This window comes from Lemur catta, chromosome 8 (assembly GCF_020740605.2).
Source record: "Lemur catta isolate mLemCat1 chromosome 8, mLemCat1.pri, whole genome shotgun sequence".
NCBI classification, from domain to species: domain Eukaryota; kingdom Metazoa; phylum Chordata; class Mammalia; order Primates; family Lemuridae; genus Lemur; species Lemur catta.
This window is the reverse complement of record NC_059135.1, coordinates 101322620-101339251: the sequence shown is the minus strand read 5'-3', so window position 1 is coordinate 101339251 and position 16632 is coordinate 101322620.

Genomic DNA, 16632 nt, shown 5'->3' with positions numbered 1-16632 from the left:
TGGCTACGCAGAAGCTTTTTAATTTGATTAGGTCCCATTTATTTATTTATTTATTTATTTATTTATTTATTTTGCTGCTGTGATTGCTTTGGGGGTCTTCTTCATAAATTCTCTGCCTAGGCTGATGTCTATAAGAGATTTTCCAACATTATCTTCTAGAATTCTTATGGTTTCATGCCTTAGGTTTTAGTTTGTTATCCATTGTGAGTTGATTTTTGTGAGAGGTACGTATCCTGTTTCAGTCTTCTACATGTGGCTATTGAATTTTCCCAGCACCATTTAGTGAATAGGGATTCTTTTCCCCAGTGTATGTTTTTGTCTGCTTTGTCAAATATTAGATGGCAATATGAGGATGGTTTTACATCTGGGTTTTCAGTCCTGTTCCATTGGTCCATGTCTCTGTTCTTGGGCCACTACCATGCTGTTTGGTTACTATAGCCTTGTAGTATAGCTCAAAGTCTGGTAAATTGATGCCTCCCAGTTTGTTTTCTTTGCTAAAGTTTGCTTTAGCTATGTTAGGTCTTCTCTGGTTCCATATGAAGTGTAGAATTATTTTTTCTAGATCTGCAAAAAATGGTGTTGGTATTTTAATAGGGATTGTATTGACTCTGTAGATCACTTTAGGTAATATAGACATTTTAACAATGTTGATTCTGCCAGTCCCTGAGAATGGTATTGTTTTCCATCTGTTAATGTCCTCTGCTATTTCCTTCCTCAGTGTTTTGTAATTCTCCCTGTAGAGGTCTTTCACCTCCTTAGTTAAATGTATTCCTAGGTATTTTATTTTCTTTGTTGCTATTGTGGAAAATATGGTGTCTTTGATTTGGTTCTCAGTTTCAGTATTGTTGGCATATATGAATGCTACTGATTTGTGTACATTGATTATGTAACGTGATACTTAGCTGAATTTATTTTTCAATTCCAGTAGTCTCATGGAAAAATCTTTGGGGATTTCAGGATACAAGATCATATCATCAGCAAAGACCAATAGTTTAACTTCTTCTGCCCCCATTTGGATGCCCTTAATTTCTATCTCTTTTCTGCTTCTCTCTAGGTCTTCCAACACTATACTATGTTGAATAGAAGTGATGATAGAGGGCAACCTTATCTGGTTCCACTTCTAAGTAGGGATGCTTTCAATACTTCCCTGTTCAGCATGATGTTGGCTGTGGATTTGTACTGTACGACTTTTATCATTTAGAGGTAAGTCCTATCTATGCCTATTTGTTAAGCATTCTTATCATAAAAAGGTGCTGAATTTTGTCAGTTGCTTTTTCTGCATCTATTGAGAGGATCATATGATATTTCTTTTTACTTCTATCTATGTGGTTAATACATTTTTAGATTTGTGTATGTTGAACTAGCACTACATCTCTGGGATGAAGCCCACTTGGTTATTATGGATTATTTTTTTGATGATCAGCTCAATTCAATTTGTTAGAATTTTATGAAGAATTTTTTGCATTTATAGTCATAAGAGATAATGGTCTATAGTTTCCTTTTTTTTTTTTTGTCCTTTCCTGGTTTTGGTATCAGTAGTAGATTGTTTAGTTTTTAAGACTTTGTGTAGAGATGAGTGTTTCTCTTGGAGGTGATTTCCAATTTTATTCCACTGTGGTATGGGAAGATGCATGGTATAATTTCTATTTTTCTAAATTTTTTTGAGCCATGTTTTGTGGCCTAGGATATGGTCAACCTTAAAGAATGCCCTATGAGCTGTTGAGAAGGACATATATTCAGTGGTTTGAGGATAGAATGTTCTGTAAATATCTGTTAGGCTCATTTGTTCTAGAGTTATGTTTAAGTCTATTCTTTGTCTGTTTTCTGTCTGGAGGATCTGTCCTGGTCTGTCAGAGGGGTGTTGAAGTCCCTGGCTATTACCCTGTTGCTGTTTGTCATTTTCTTAACATCAAGCAGGATTTCCTTTATGAACCTGGGCTCACCTGTGTTGGGTACATAAATATTTAGAATAGTTATGTCTTCTTGTTGAATTGTTCCCTTTAATGACCATCTTTGTCTTTCATTACTTGTGTTGATTGGTAGACTAAGTTATCTGATATGAGAACTGCTACACCAGATTTCTTTTGGTTTCCATTTGCATGGAATATTGTTTTCCATCACTTCAACTTGAGTCTGAATGAGTCCTTGTGTGGTAGATGGGTTTCCTGAAGACAGCAGATACTTGGCTTGTGTATATTTACCCATTCAGCCAGCCTATGTCTCTTTAGTGGGCAGTTCAAGCCATTTACATTTATTGAAAGAATTGATAAGTGAGGTGGATTTCTGTTCATCCTGCTGAGTTGAACTTTGTTGCTTTGTTTTGTCTCTTGAGCTATTGTGGTATCTGGCCTTTGACCTTTACCTTTTGGGTGATTTTACACTGTTGTCAATTGTGCTAATCAGTGAAGAATGTAGTTCTGATTACTTCCTGCAGGGCAGGTCTTGTCTTGGCTAATTCTCTCAGTGTTTGCTTGTCTGACAAAGACTTTATTTTCCCCTCATATGTGAAACTTAGTTTGGCAGGATATAAAATTCTAAGCTGGGCATTATTCTATTTGAGAAGACTGAGAATGGGGCCCCAGTTCTTTTTGGCTTATAAGGTTTCAGTTGAGAAGTCTACAGTTAGTCTGATGGGTTTTCCTTTGTAAGTTACCTGCTACTTTCAACTTATGACTTGTAAGAGGGACTCTTTCATATTTATTTTGGCCAGTCTGATGACTATGTGTCGTGGAGTTTTCCTCTTTGTGATGAATCTCCCAGGATTCCTTTGAGTTTATTGTACCTTGACAGCTAGATTTCTGGCAAGGCCAGGGAAATTTTCCTCCATTATTCCCTCAAATAAATTATCAAACCCTGTGTATTTTCTCCTTCCGCCCTCAGGGATGCCTATGATTCTTATGTTAGGCCTATTCACATAATCCCACATTTCTTGTATGCTTTTCTAGTTCCCCTTATTACTCTGCCCTATCTCTGTGACTAACTTATTTAATTGAAAGGTGTTGTCTTCAACCTCTGAGATTATTTCTTCTGCCTCATCTAACCTATTCTTAAGGCATTCCACTGTCTTTTGTAATTCCTTGAATGAATTTTTCATTTCTAGATGTTCTATTTGATTTTTCTTTAATATTTCAATTTGTTTAGTGATTTTTTTATTCATTTCCTGAATTCTTTTTGTGTTTTCTTTGTGTTGGGTTTCCATTTTATCTTGCATTTCATTGAGCTTCCTTAACAATTGGTGTTCAAAAGTCTTCATCTGTCATTTCAATATTCTGATTTTGGTTGGTATCCATTGCTGGAGAGCTGGTGTTCTCTTTTAGGGGTGTCCTTTCACTCTGATTCTTCATACTTCTGGAGTTCCTTCACTGATTCCTTCCCCTCTGGAGCAGCAGTTGCTTCTTACCTTGGGATTTTCTTTTGTTTAGATACTAACACACCCCATGTAATCTCTGAGACAGTGGGTGGTTCTTGTGGGTCAGAATCAACCACACCTTGAATAATGAGTCAGTAAATGCAATAAAGAGCATGCAAATTGACCTCCCTATCAGTAGGTGGTGCTTGCTGGCAGGAACAAGCTGCAATGTTATTTTTGGGTCCTGTGACCAGCTCTAGTTCCTCTGGAGAAACCCTCTAGTGTCCCAGGTGGTGGGTGGGGCTCTGGAATTTCTAGGTGTGTCCTTATTTTCCACCTCAGCAGGGGCCAGTGTGGAGTGAGGCTGTGTGGGGCTGGGCTGGGAGAGCCTGCCTTGAAGCTTCTCAAATGCTTTTAGCTGGGATCAAAGCTCTGTTTTCTTTGGGCAGAATTGGCCCCGTTCAACCAGAAAGTCTGCATGTGGAGGTGGAGCTGGGCTGTCTGAGACCTGCAGTCTGAGAGTCTGGAGCAGGCGTCACTTTTTCCACCCTCCCCTATTCTGTGGTTTCTTCTGGGCCTCTACCTGCAGTCAGGACCTCAAGCCAGCCGAGCTCCCGCATGACTGTTATGTGGGCCTGGAGTTTCCCTACCAAGGATCCCAGCCTGAGCTGGAAGCATGGTCCTCCCGTGGAGGAGGGGTGCCCTGAGAACATGCCACAGCTAGGACCCGTGATGCCCTCTCACCCCTGATCTGCCCCTGCAGGCACCCACACTTCCTGAAACTAATTCACAAAAATCCCCTCTGTGCCCCTGAGCAACGCGATTGAGACCTGCATATACAGGATCTGGTCTGTGGGTCTGTGCCCCAGGCTATGGAGAACAATCCCTGACCATGTCAGGAGAAGAATGCTGGTTCCAAGTCACCCATGGAGTGCCCAAGCTGGTTCAATGTCCCTCTACCTCAGAGTTTGTCCTAGTCTGCTGAAATCACTGGGCAAGCAGCACCAGAAAGGGATGGCAGGCAGGGAGCTCACAGTCCAAGCACCCCTCCATCTGCTGCAGGGCCCCAAAAGGAAAGATCTGAACCCCATTCCCTGTGTAAGCCTCTGTGTGGTGGCTCAATTGTCTCTCTTGGAAACCATGAGTGGGGGGCGGGGTAAGGGAGAAAAAGAGTCTGGCTAGAGGAAAGTCCACCCTCTGGTCATCACCAACTCTGTCTCAGGGAGGCAGTCTGCCCAGAATGATGGGGCTCTGAGGTCATGCAGATCACCCGTACCCACTGTACCCCTGTGGCTCCTGCAGCCTGGGTCAAAGTTGGGAAATGTTTGTGTGGGGATGAAACCTGAGGGGTTGAGGCCCCCTGGAGAGTACAAAGGCACCCAGTGTGTAGACAAGCAATATGGCATCTGCCATCCAGCTCAGGTCTGTGGGGCGGGAGGTGCCCACAGGGCTGGGAGCCTGGTGCCCTGTCTGCAAGAAGCTCTCTTCTCACTGGTGGCGGCAGACTCTGAGCTCGCATTGACAGAAGGTCTCTCCAGCAGCTCAGGAACCCACCAACAGTCCAAGATGTGAGGGAGGGAAATGTTAACAGATCCAACTACCCTTCTCGCTGGTCTCCGAGCCTCTTGTGGCTTAATCCCTGCGGATGCCTTTCTCCTTCCAGTTCTGCTCTGCAACCTCTTCCCATGGAGTCTCCTGTAGGTTCAGGAACACTTCCTTTCTGACGCTCTTCCAATCTGTTTGTCTGTTTGTTTTTTCTCTTTTGTCTAAAACTTCTTTTTACAGGCATGCTCTGGATGGTTGTGTCTCACTTCTTTCTTTCCTAATATTAGTGGAAATTTTTGTCTCCTCTCTTTTTTATTTCCTGTTCACTCTGGCTAGAAATTTATCAATTTTCTCAAAGAGTCAGCTGCTGGTTTCACTACCTTTCTGTATCATTTTCTGTTTTCTTTTGTTCTGTTTCATTGCTTTCTCTTTTCATCTTTATCATTTCCTTTCCTCTGCTCATTCTGGATTTCATTTGCTATTCTTCTACTAGTTTTCTCATTTTCAAATTGAGTTAGTTGATTTGAGACCATTCTCCTTTTCTAATATTCCATTTGTGCTTAAAAAGAATATGTATTCTTCTGTGGTTAGATGTAGGATTTATAACTATTAGGTAGGTCAAGGTGTTTGATATTGTACAAGTCTTCAAGATGTCTATAATTTTTCCTGATTTTCTGCTTATAGTATCAGAGAGAGTGAGAGAGATTCAATGTTTTACTCTAATTGTGGGTTTCTCTAATTTTCCTTGTAATTTTATCTCTTTATGGGTCATATATTTTGAAGCTTTGTTGTTAGCTGTGTATAATCATATAAAACGTTTATGTCTTCTCAATGAATAAGCCCCTTGTCATAAATGGAACCACTTTAACCTTAGTAATATTTTTTGCTTTGAAATCTATTTTGTCTGATGTTAATAAAGGCATTCCAGTTTTCTTTGTTTATAGTTATTAGGGTTATTATCTAAAAGAGTCTTTTTCTATCCTTTTATCTTAACCTATTTAAGTCTTTATATTTAAGCAGGTTTCTTACAGGCAGTATATACTTAAGTCTTGCTTTTTTACTCAATCTCAAATTCTATGCTTTTTAATTTTGTGTTTATTCCATTTATATTTAATGTGATTTCTTTTTTATCTGTATTTTATCCCCCTGTTTCCATTTTTCTGTTTCCTTTTAAATTACTTAAATATTTTTGTCATGTAATTTTATCTTCTTAGCAGGCTCTTTATAATTCTTTGATGTGTTGTTTTCGTGGCTGCTTTAGGGTTAATAGCAGCAGTCCCCAATCTTTTTGGCATGAAGGACCAATTTCATCATGGAAGACAATGTCTCCATGGACCTGGGGGTTGGGATGGTTTCAGGATGATTAAAGCACATTACATTTATTGTGCAGTCAAACCTCTCTACTAGTGATAATCTGTATTTTCAGCTGCTCCCCAGGGCTAGCATCACCACCTCAGCTCCACCTCAGATCATCAGGCATTAGATGCTCATAAGGAGCTGCAACCTAGATCCCTCCCATGCTCAGTTTACAGTAGGGTTCCCACTCCTATGAGAATCTAATGCCATCGCTGATCTGACAGGAGGTGGAGCTGCGATGGTGATGCAAATGATGGGGAGTGGCTGTAAATACAGATGAAGCTTTGCTCACTTGCCCACCGCTCACCTCCTGCTGTGTGCCCTGCTTCCTAACAGGCCACAGCCTGGTACTGGTCCATGGCCCAGGGCTTAGGGGCCACAGGTTTATAGTATACATTTTTAACTGATCACAGTCTACCTTTAAGTTATATTACCATATTGCCTGCATAGCAATCTTAGCACAAGAACACTTACATTTCTCTTCTACAAGCCTTTGTTTTATTATGTTGTTAGAGCAGAGTTGACCGAGAACAAACCTAGTGGCACTTAAAGGTGCAGAAAATCAGGTCTATTACGCTGGCCGGCTCAGAGGGGCCTCGCCACCAAATTCCGAGCCCCTAACAGAAAGTGTAACAGTCTTTTATACATTTCATTTCTTTTTTCTCTTAGGGAGGGTGTAGGGCACAGTCACAATGTGGTTAGCAAGGGCAGGGTTTTGAACAACCTTAATTCCTGGTACAGGTTTCTATAGAAATTCTTTCTGTGCCATCCAGCCATAGCAGGAAGCTGCTGCAAGCGGTTTACAGAAGCAAGAGCGGCAGCAGTTTAGTGGTTACATGAGGCCCAAGGGGAGAGGTTTTTTGTCTGAAGGAATTTTTCATTTCTCTATCAATGTAATAATAATAATATAATAATCTTACTTATATGTATGTCCTAAATCTCACAATACATTTTTATTACTTTCGGTAGTATGTAAACAGCCAATTATCTCTTAAACAAATGCAAAAAAAACTTCTTTATATTTACAAAGGCAGTTACCATTCTTGATGCTTTTAGTTCCTTATTTAGCTTCAGGTTTCTATTGGGCATCATATCCCTTCTGCTTTAAGAAACTCTTTTAACTATTCTGTAGCACTGGTCTGCTGGAAAACAATTCTTCCAGCTTTTGTATATTTAACAAATGTATTCCATGTTTCTTTTGGAAAGATATTTCTCTGAGTAACGATTTCTAGGTTTTCATGTGCTTACTTGCCATCTGTACACCCTCTCTGATGAAATGTCTCTTCATCTTTTGCCCATTTTATAATTGGATTTTTTTTTACTGTTCAGTTCTTTATATATTCTAGTTCTTTGTCAGATATATGGTTTGCAAATGTTTCCTCTTCAGAATGCAGTTTGTTTTTTCATTTTCTTATCAGAGTCTTTCACAGAGCAAAAGTTTTTAACTTTGATTAAGTCCAATTTATTATTTTTTCTTTTATGACTATGAATCATGCTTTTGGCATGATGTCTAAGAACTCTGCACCAAGCTCTGGGATTCAAAGTTTCTTTTCCTATGTTTTCTTCTAAAAGTTGTATATTTTTATGTCTTACAGTTGGAGGTGTGGCCCATTTTGAGTTAATTTTTGTATAATGTACAAGGTTCCTTTTTTCTTTTGTCTATGGACATGCAATCTTTCTCTCTGATTTAATTTTGTATAGTTTTTATCACTATAGCTTTTATTTAGCACCATTAAAAAGACTATCCTTCATCTAGTGAACTGATTTTACACTTTTGTCAACAATCAGTTAGCAATAGCTGTGTAGGTCTATTTCTGTGTTCTCTTTTCTTCCCACCAATGTCTGTGACTATACCTCCTCCAATACCACAGTCTTGATCACTGTGTCTATACAATAATCTTTAAATCCCTGATTCCACCTATTTTATTTTATTTTTCAAAATTTTTTTTTCCGTCCTCGTTTCTTTGCTTTAACAAACACATTTTAGTATAACCTTCTCTAAAGCTGCAGGAAAAAAGAAACTTCCTGGGATTTTGATAGAAATTGTGTTAAACCTACAGAAAAGTTTGAAAAAATTGGTGCTTTCTACATTGAGTCCTCTAATCCATGAACACAACATATTTCTCCAATTATTTAGTTCCTCTTTGATTACTGTCACTTAGCATTTTGTAGTTTTCCACATATAAATCTGTACATGCTTTGTCAGATTTATGCCTAAGCGTTTTGCTTTCTTAGTGACTCTAAATGTTATTGTATTTTTAAAATGTCATTTTCCATATGTTCGTTGGTAGTGTACAGAAATCTGGTTTATTGTATGTATGTACTGTATGTATGTTGATCATATATACTGTGACTGTATTGGACTCACTCATGAGGGTTTTAAAAAAATAATTTGGTGAATTCTCTGCGATGTCTTGTATAAACTATCATGGCATGGGCAAATGAGGACAATTTTGTATCTTCCATGAAGATCTCTATTTTACTCCCCTTTCTTGCTTCATTTGCTGTCTAGGAGGCCCAGTATTAGGAAGAACAGAGTGGTGAGTGCAGATATATTCACCTTCTTCCGGCTCTTACGGGAAAGCCTTCAGCCTTTCACCATTAAGTGTGATTTTCAGCTGAAAGTTTTTCGTAGTTTCAGTTTATTAAGTTGAGTATGCTTCCCATGATTCCTATTTTTCTGTTGTTTACTTTTTATCATAATAGGTGTTGAATTTTGTCTCATGTGTGTGGATTTTTGTCTTTAGCCTTTTTTAGTATTGTGGAGTAGCTTGGCTGATTTTTGAATATTGAACCAGCCTTACATCTCTAGAATAAACTACTATATCATGATGTAAAATTATAGTAGATATTGCTGAATTTTATGTGCTAATATTTTCTTAAGGATTTTTGAATCATAATGATATTGGTCTGCAGTTTTCTTTTTTGTATTGTCCATGTCTTGCTTGGTATCAGGGCAATATGGCTTCATAAAATGAATTAGAAAGTATTCTCTCCTCTTGTAATTTCTGGAAGAGTTTGTGTGCAATTGGTGTTATTTGTGTAGACTTCTCCAGCAAAAACATCTGGACCTGGAGATTTTTCAGTTGATTTTAAATTACAAATTCAATTTTCTTAAAGTTATAGGGCTATCCAAATTATCTGTTTCATATTGTGCGAGTTTGGGTAGTTTGTGCTTTTTGAGGAATTAACCCATTTTGTCTGTGCTGTAGAGTCAGTCATGGCACTCTGTTACCCTCTAGATGGCTGTGGGGCCTGTCATGGTATCCCCGATGTCATTCCTGATATCAGTCATTGATAATCTGTGTTGTCTCTCTCCTCTGGTGCGTCCTCCTCTCTCTCTTTGTCTTGCTAGAGATTTTTCAATTTTATTTATTTTTCCAAAGAAATAGCTTTTTGTATAACTGCTTTTTTTCTGTTTTCAAATTTCTTCATTTAATCCTGAAAGAAATTCCAGGAACTCAAAAGAAGTCTCAGTTGTCAGTTTTTTCTTTCGTCAGCACTTGAGAAATCTGCTGTGCCTCTTCCTTTCGGCCTCCATGTTTTCTGATGAGAAATCTACTGTATTCAATTTTTTTCTCTGTTGCTGCTTAAATAATTTGTGTACTTGCATGTGTTTAATTTCCAGAGCTTGATTACATGTTTCTTGGCACAGATTTCCTGTGCTTGTCTGTTTTGCACTCATTTTTTTGAACATAGAGATTAATGTTCTTTTCCAATCTGGAAAATGTCTAGCAATTATTTCTTTGAATGTGTCTTTAACCTTGTACTCTTCATCTTCTCCTGTGCCACTGACGACACAAATTTAGGTTTTTGGTTATCATCCTACAGGTCTCTGAGGTTTTGTTCATTTTTCTTCAGTCTATTTTCTCTCCTTTTTTCAGATTGTAACTTTTATTTTTCTATCTTCAAATTCACTGATTCTTTCTATGTCATTTCTATTCTGCTGTTGAACTCACCCACCCGGTGGGTTTCTATTATGACCACTACATTTTTAAGCTACAAAATTCCCATTCTGTTCTCCTTTATACCTTGTTTGTTTTCTAGGACCCTGTTTCCAGCATGCTCATAATTGCAATTGAAACATTTGTATGAGGCAGCTTTAGAATCTCTGTCAGACAATCCCGACATCTGTGTCATACTGGAGTTTGCATCTGTTGATCGTCTTTTCTCACGCCAGTTGAGATTTTCCTGGTTCTTGGGATGAGTGGTGATTTCAATTATAGCCTGTATATTCTGGATATTATCATAGGAAACTCTGTATCTTGCTTCAATCTGTATCTTCTGTTTCAACAAGGCGTGTCTGGGGCAGAGCTGAGGAGGGAGGGAGGACCCAGCTGGTGTGGCTGGCCCGGGTAACACTGCAGGTTGTTGACTCCGGCCGCGTTGAAGTGTCGGTGCGGAAGGACCGTCTGTTCCTGCTGGGCAAGGCCTCTGCAGACGCCACCACCACTGAGAGGAGAGGGGACCCTTAGTGTTTCCTCCCTCATGGCTCACACTGACCCTGTCTCTTGTTTTCAGACACCACCCTAGTTGGGTGGCGTTTTTTGTCGTTGCCAATTGGCTTTTCCAGCTGCTGGATTCTTCAGCACTAGCCTGGAATATATCAGGCTAAAAAGGAAGACTTGAGTCACTCACCACTGCACGTTCCCTGGCTCCTGAGGCCACTGGCCGGTCTCCTTCCCCTGCCTTTCAGAGTCTTCCTACGTGCGTCACGTCTATAATGCCAGCACTTACGGCTGTGCTCAGAGGGAGGAGTAGGGAGGAATGTGTCAAATCCGTTTTGTCCTGGCACCAGAAACTGAGTCAGTTTTGATTGATGGATTTTTCTCCTTATCATGGGGTACAATTTCCTGTTTCTTTGCATGCCTGGTAATTTTTGATTGGATGCCCAAATTATAAGTTTTGACATTTTGGATGCTGGATACTTTTGTGTTCCTATTAATATTCTTGATCTTTTTTTATTTTTCTTGGACATAGTTAATTGGAAACAGTTTGACCATTTCATGGCTTATTTTTAGGTTTTGTTAGGTGGCGACCACACAGTGTTCACTCTAAAGCTAATTTCTGCCACTACTGGGACAAGAACACTCTCAGGACTCTCTGATGCTCCATTAATCATAAGGTTTTCTACCCTGGCTTTTGGGGACAACCTCTATATTAATCCCTGTGTAAGTTCCAGGCCCCGTTCCCTCTGATCTTGCCAGATGGGTCTCCCTCATGCCCGGGTGAGTTCCCTCGCAGGTGCACTCCCAGCCCCACTCTGCGGAGCACCGCGGGCACCCTCTGAGGACCTCTGGCCTCTCTGTCCTCTCCGGGGCTCTGCCCGTGACGCCGCCTGCCGCGCTCCGCGACTCAGTTCCGTCCTACCACCTCGGGGAGACCACCAGGCTCTGCTCGGGTGCCCTGCCCTGCCCTGCGGCCCAGACTTTTTCACAGGTGGTATCTGGGACAATCTTGGGGTTCAACATCCTGCTGGGTCCTTCTCCTGCTTCTCAGGGCTGGCTGCCTTTCATCGCCTTGTCTGTCGTCCTGAGAGTAAGCGTTCCATATACTTCTGTCCGTGTGTTTTTAGTTGTTTCAAGAAGGAGGATAAACATGATCCCTGTCACTCCATCTGAACAGGACAAAAAAGTCAGAGAGGAAGATTTCTAACCCTGGTCACAGCGTCCCACTGAATGCCCGCAGGGCAGCAGAAGTCAGAGGCGAAGTAGTCGGCGTTCACAGGGAGCGTGGCCCCGCGTCTGGAGCCACGAGCTCTCCAGCCCCACTCGCCGGCACGGCTGGAACTGTCGCCAGCACTCAGGCCCGGGCTCCGCAAGGTGGAAGTTCTGGAGACTGGGTTCTTAACTTTCTGACCATGTAAAGACACAAGGAAAAATAAAAAGAATCTCCATGTGTATCAAGTTGAGGGATTTTTTTTCCAGAGAAGCATGTATCACGGGGCTCTCAAATACAGACTGAAACATTGAGCTCAGTTGGATCAGGGTTCAAAGGGGTCAGTTTGCAGGAATGATATTCTGGAGATGCTCCAAGAGAGGCAGCAAAACTCACACCCACAACTGCTGACATTCCACCCAGAAAGCAGCAGGGAAAGAGAAAAAGTAAGAGAAGGCAGGAGGTGAAAAATAAAAAATAAAAAGATAGGTTTATTCACTCACTCATTTGCCATCAATGTGTTTGTTCAACTACCAATTATCTACTACCTTTGATGCAGAAAGAGAACCTCTCCTGCCAGCACTTCAGCCTCCTCCACTCACTCTGTGGTCACCAGGAACCCTCTCAGCCAGAGGCCCTACCCCCTGCGTGCGCAGCAGCCCGGTGGTCTCTGCACCGTGACCACATCGCCAGCACCTACCTGTGCATCGGGCCCCATATGGGGCTGGGTGTGAAGGGCTTCCCTGTAAGTGGGGAGTGCAGAGGGCCCAGTAGGGAAGAGGATCGGAACAGAATTGGCACAGGACACACAACTGTCTGCCTCCAGAAAGCACACGTATGTCCCAAACTTAAAAGCTACCTTTGCTTACAGTCTTCCTTTTCAAAGAAAGCTGGCTTGACTTGTGCCACAGACTGAAATTCATAGTTGAAAATCTAACCCCTGATGTGATGGTATTAGAAGGTGGGATCTTTGGGAGGTGATTAGGTCATGAGGGTGGGGCGTTTGTGGATAGGATTACTGCTCTTATGAGAGGGACCCCAGGGAGTTCCCTCACCCTCTTCCCTGTACGTGAGGGTACAAGGAGAAGCCAGCAGTCTGAAACCAGGAAAATGTCCCTCACCAGACCCTGACCCTGTGGCACCCTGATCTCAGACTTCCAGCCTCCAGAACTGTAAGAAATAAATTTATGTTTATAAGCAGTCCCGTTTATGGTAATTTGTTATAATAGCCTAGACTGTCCAAGACAACTTGTTTTGCAGCTTTCTGTCTGTTAAGTTTCTTGCTTGGTGGGGATAGGGAGGAGAATTTTCATTCTCAAGCCTCAATTTCTTCCTATAGAGCAAGAACAGTAAATCCCAATCATAGAATTACTGTGCACATTAAATGGTCCTATCCATCTGAAATTCTTGGGATGGCACAGAAATTCACTTTAGTCCAGTTGGATTTGAGCCGAATGGAAAATTCTTATGACTACGCCATTCTACATTTTTCCTAAGAACTTATGAGGCTCTCCTGACAACAGAAAGTAGTAATGAGCCCAAACTTTCAATTTCTTTTGCCTTTAGGGGAGTAGGAGCTACCACAGTGCACTGTTTATGGGGTGCAGCCAACCAGGGCTCCTCCAACTTCCAGCAAACTCTAAATCCTGGAGGAGAAGGAAGAAAAATTGAAGTTGCCACATAGCCGGGACCAGCCGTGCCTCTGACTGCTAGATTATTCACATGGAAGGAAAAGGTGTCACCAGGCTCCTGGTGCTCCATCTGCAGCCAGCCCTGCGCGGCCATGGGGAGGCTTCTGGGCAGAGACTTTGGTTTTCTATCCCTTCACATCCAGACGACTCCCCTTCTTGCCAACACTGTTGCATTAGACCTGGGGATAGAAGTGTGAAGGCCTCCCCATGCCTTGGCGACTGCTTCAATGTAGTGGCCTGGCTGGACAGTGTCTCACTCCTGTGATCCTAGCACTTTGGGGGGCTGGGGTGGGAGGACTGCTTGAGGCCAGGAGTTGGAGACCAGCCTGGGCAACATAGTAAGACCCCATCTCTACTAAATATAGAAAGAAATTATCTGGACAACTACAAATATATATATATATAGAAAATATTAGCCGGGTATGGTAGCACATGCCTATAGTCCCAGGTACTTGGGAGCTGAGGCAGGAGGATCACTTAAGCCTGGGAGTTTGAGGTTGCTGTGAGCTAGGCTGATGCCACTGCATTCTAGCCTGGGCAACAGAGTGAGACTCTGTCTCAAAAAAAAAGAATGCTGTAATAAAAAACTGGGCGCATGGCCAGGTGCAGTGTCTCACACCTGTGATCCTAGCACTTTGGGGGGCCGGGGTGGGAGGATTGCTTGAGGCCAGGAGTTTGAGACCAGCCTGGGCAACATAGCGAGACCCCATCTCTAAAAATAATAATAATAACAATAAAAATAATAACTTAAATAATAATAATAGCAACTTAAAAAAAAAAGGCCATATCTTACTATAAAAGAAAAGAAAATTTTGCTCCAGTCTCCTAAGCTCAGGGCCTTGTTTCTGGGACCAAAGGAAACTCTTCAGAGATGACACATGGCAACAGGGACCCTGACGCCATGAAGGCGAGTGGAACCACTTCTTCCAAGCTGCTGCATTCCAGCTCGGTACAGATCTTTACCTGAACAGCCTGCACGTGGGAGGAAAATGGCCAAGCACCTTGTTGTTGAGCTCTCCCGGCCCCAGCTGGACTCAGGGGAGCGTGACTTTGGCCTACGTAACTCCAGTCTGGTGGCCCCCAAGCCCTAAGTCCTGCCAGGCTGGCGCTTAGGAGACCCACCAGGGAAAATGAGGCTTCCTCAGCACCGTCTCTGAAGATTCTGATTCTCGGGATCTGTACATTTCAACACGCTCCCAGGTGACTCTGATGTGAGACCCGCTTTGTGTCCCTGGCTTACGAGAGGCCCTAGGCCCTGCTCTATTTGCATCTGCCAGCACCAGAACTCTAGTTACAGAAGGAAGAACCTTCCCACCTGCACATCTAGCCTACTCAGATGTCCATTAACAAATCCTTTGGGACGGCTCGAAGGGTCAGACAGGAGTCCTGGCTCAGCACGGCTGTGGCCTGCAGAGGCCACTAGCTGGTCCCTCTCACTCTCTTATCCCCAGGTGGGTTGCAGCCTGGCTGCTTTGCTGTGGCCTTCAGCCTGTGTTCTTGGGGCGGGGGGCACTGGGTTCTGTATTTATATGCTAATTTTCTACTACACAAGGGGCCAGGTTCCTGCAGCTTCCTTCATATGGATGTTTCTCTCTCTTTTGATGATGTTCTTTCTCGGAGACTCACTGTCCCTTCTGCCCACACATGTCTCATAGGCCCACCGTGGGTGGCAGAAATACGCCACAGAAGAATAGTTTTACAGGCCCTGGGGCAGCGGCCATAATAAATTACCTCTTCTTCTACCACAGTTCAACATGAGAACAATTCTCAGGACTGGAATTTTTGCAACCGTCTGGTTAACAAGACAGTAATAGGACCCACTTGTTGTGTGCCTGTGTGAAGCACATCTGGTGCCCCCAAGGAGACAAGAAAGGGTCCAAGCCACGGTCAGCAGGAGCCAGAGCTCAGAGATGCACACAAGCCATTAACTCTAAGAAGTGACATGGGTCAGGGCTGGGGTCAGAGACTGGGTGCAGTTCATGGAAACTTGCAAAGCAGCAGAGGCCTGGACCAGCACAGTGACAGAGCTGCTGTCTGCCTGACGGCAGGGGGCTGGCATCATGTGGTCAGTGCAAATGAAGCCCTAGCCTTGAGGCCCAATTGTGAATCTTTGATGGAGGCAAGAGCAGACTGGGGACAGGGAGGGCCCAGTGTGGGTCCCGGCACTCAGGCCAGGACAGCTGAGGTCTTTTAAACTATTGTGGACCTAGGAGTCGGTAGAGGCAATTATAGCAAGGCTTGGGAGAGGGCAGGTCCAAGGGTAGGCAGGCCGAGCAAGGGGAATGGGGCAGAGACCCAGTCTTGGGGATGAGTTTCTTGGGCAGGTTTCTTAGTCTAGGAGAGACTGAGGCATGAAGCTGGGCCCTGAGTGGCCTGGCATGGAAACAGAGTGGAGGGTCTGATTCCTGATCTCTTTTTGTTGGGTATCACCATAGCACATCTTTCTTCATACTTTTACTTTTACCATATTTCTGTCAGCCATTCTTGCAAGCAACATATAGTTGGGTCTTTCTTTTTAAAATCCAGTCTGACAATTTCTGTCTGCTAATTGGGGTGCTTGGCCATTTCCATTTACTGTAACTGTTGATATGATTTGTTTTAAATCTATCATATTGTGGTTTGTGTTCTGTCTCATCTATTTTGTTGTTGTTGTTCTGCATTCCCTCTTTTTCTGCCTTCTCTTGGATTTAGTATTTTCTTTGTGATTCCATATTGTTTTCTTTGTTTACTCATTAGCTGTAACTCCTTATTTTGTTACAACAGCTGCTTTAGCAATTATAATATAAATCAATTTATCACAATCTACCTTTAAGTGTTATTATAACACTTTCTGTGTTGTAACAAACAGTGTATTTCCATTTCTCCAACCTAGACTTTGTGCTGTTTCTGCGATGCATTTTACTTTTACATATGATATTAACCACAAACTACATGATTATTAGTTTTGTTTAAATGGTCTGTTATCATTTTACAATATTTAAATAACAAGGAAAGACTCTCATACATTTCCTCCTGCAGTTACCACATCCAGAC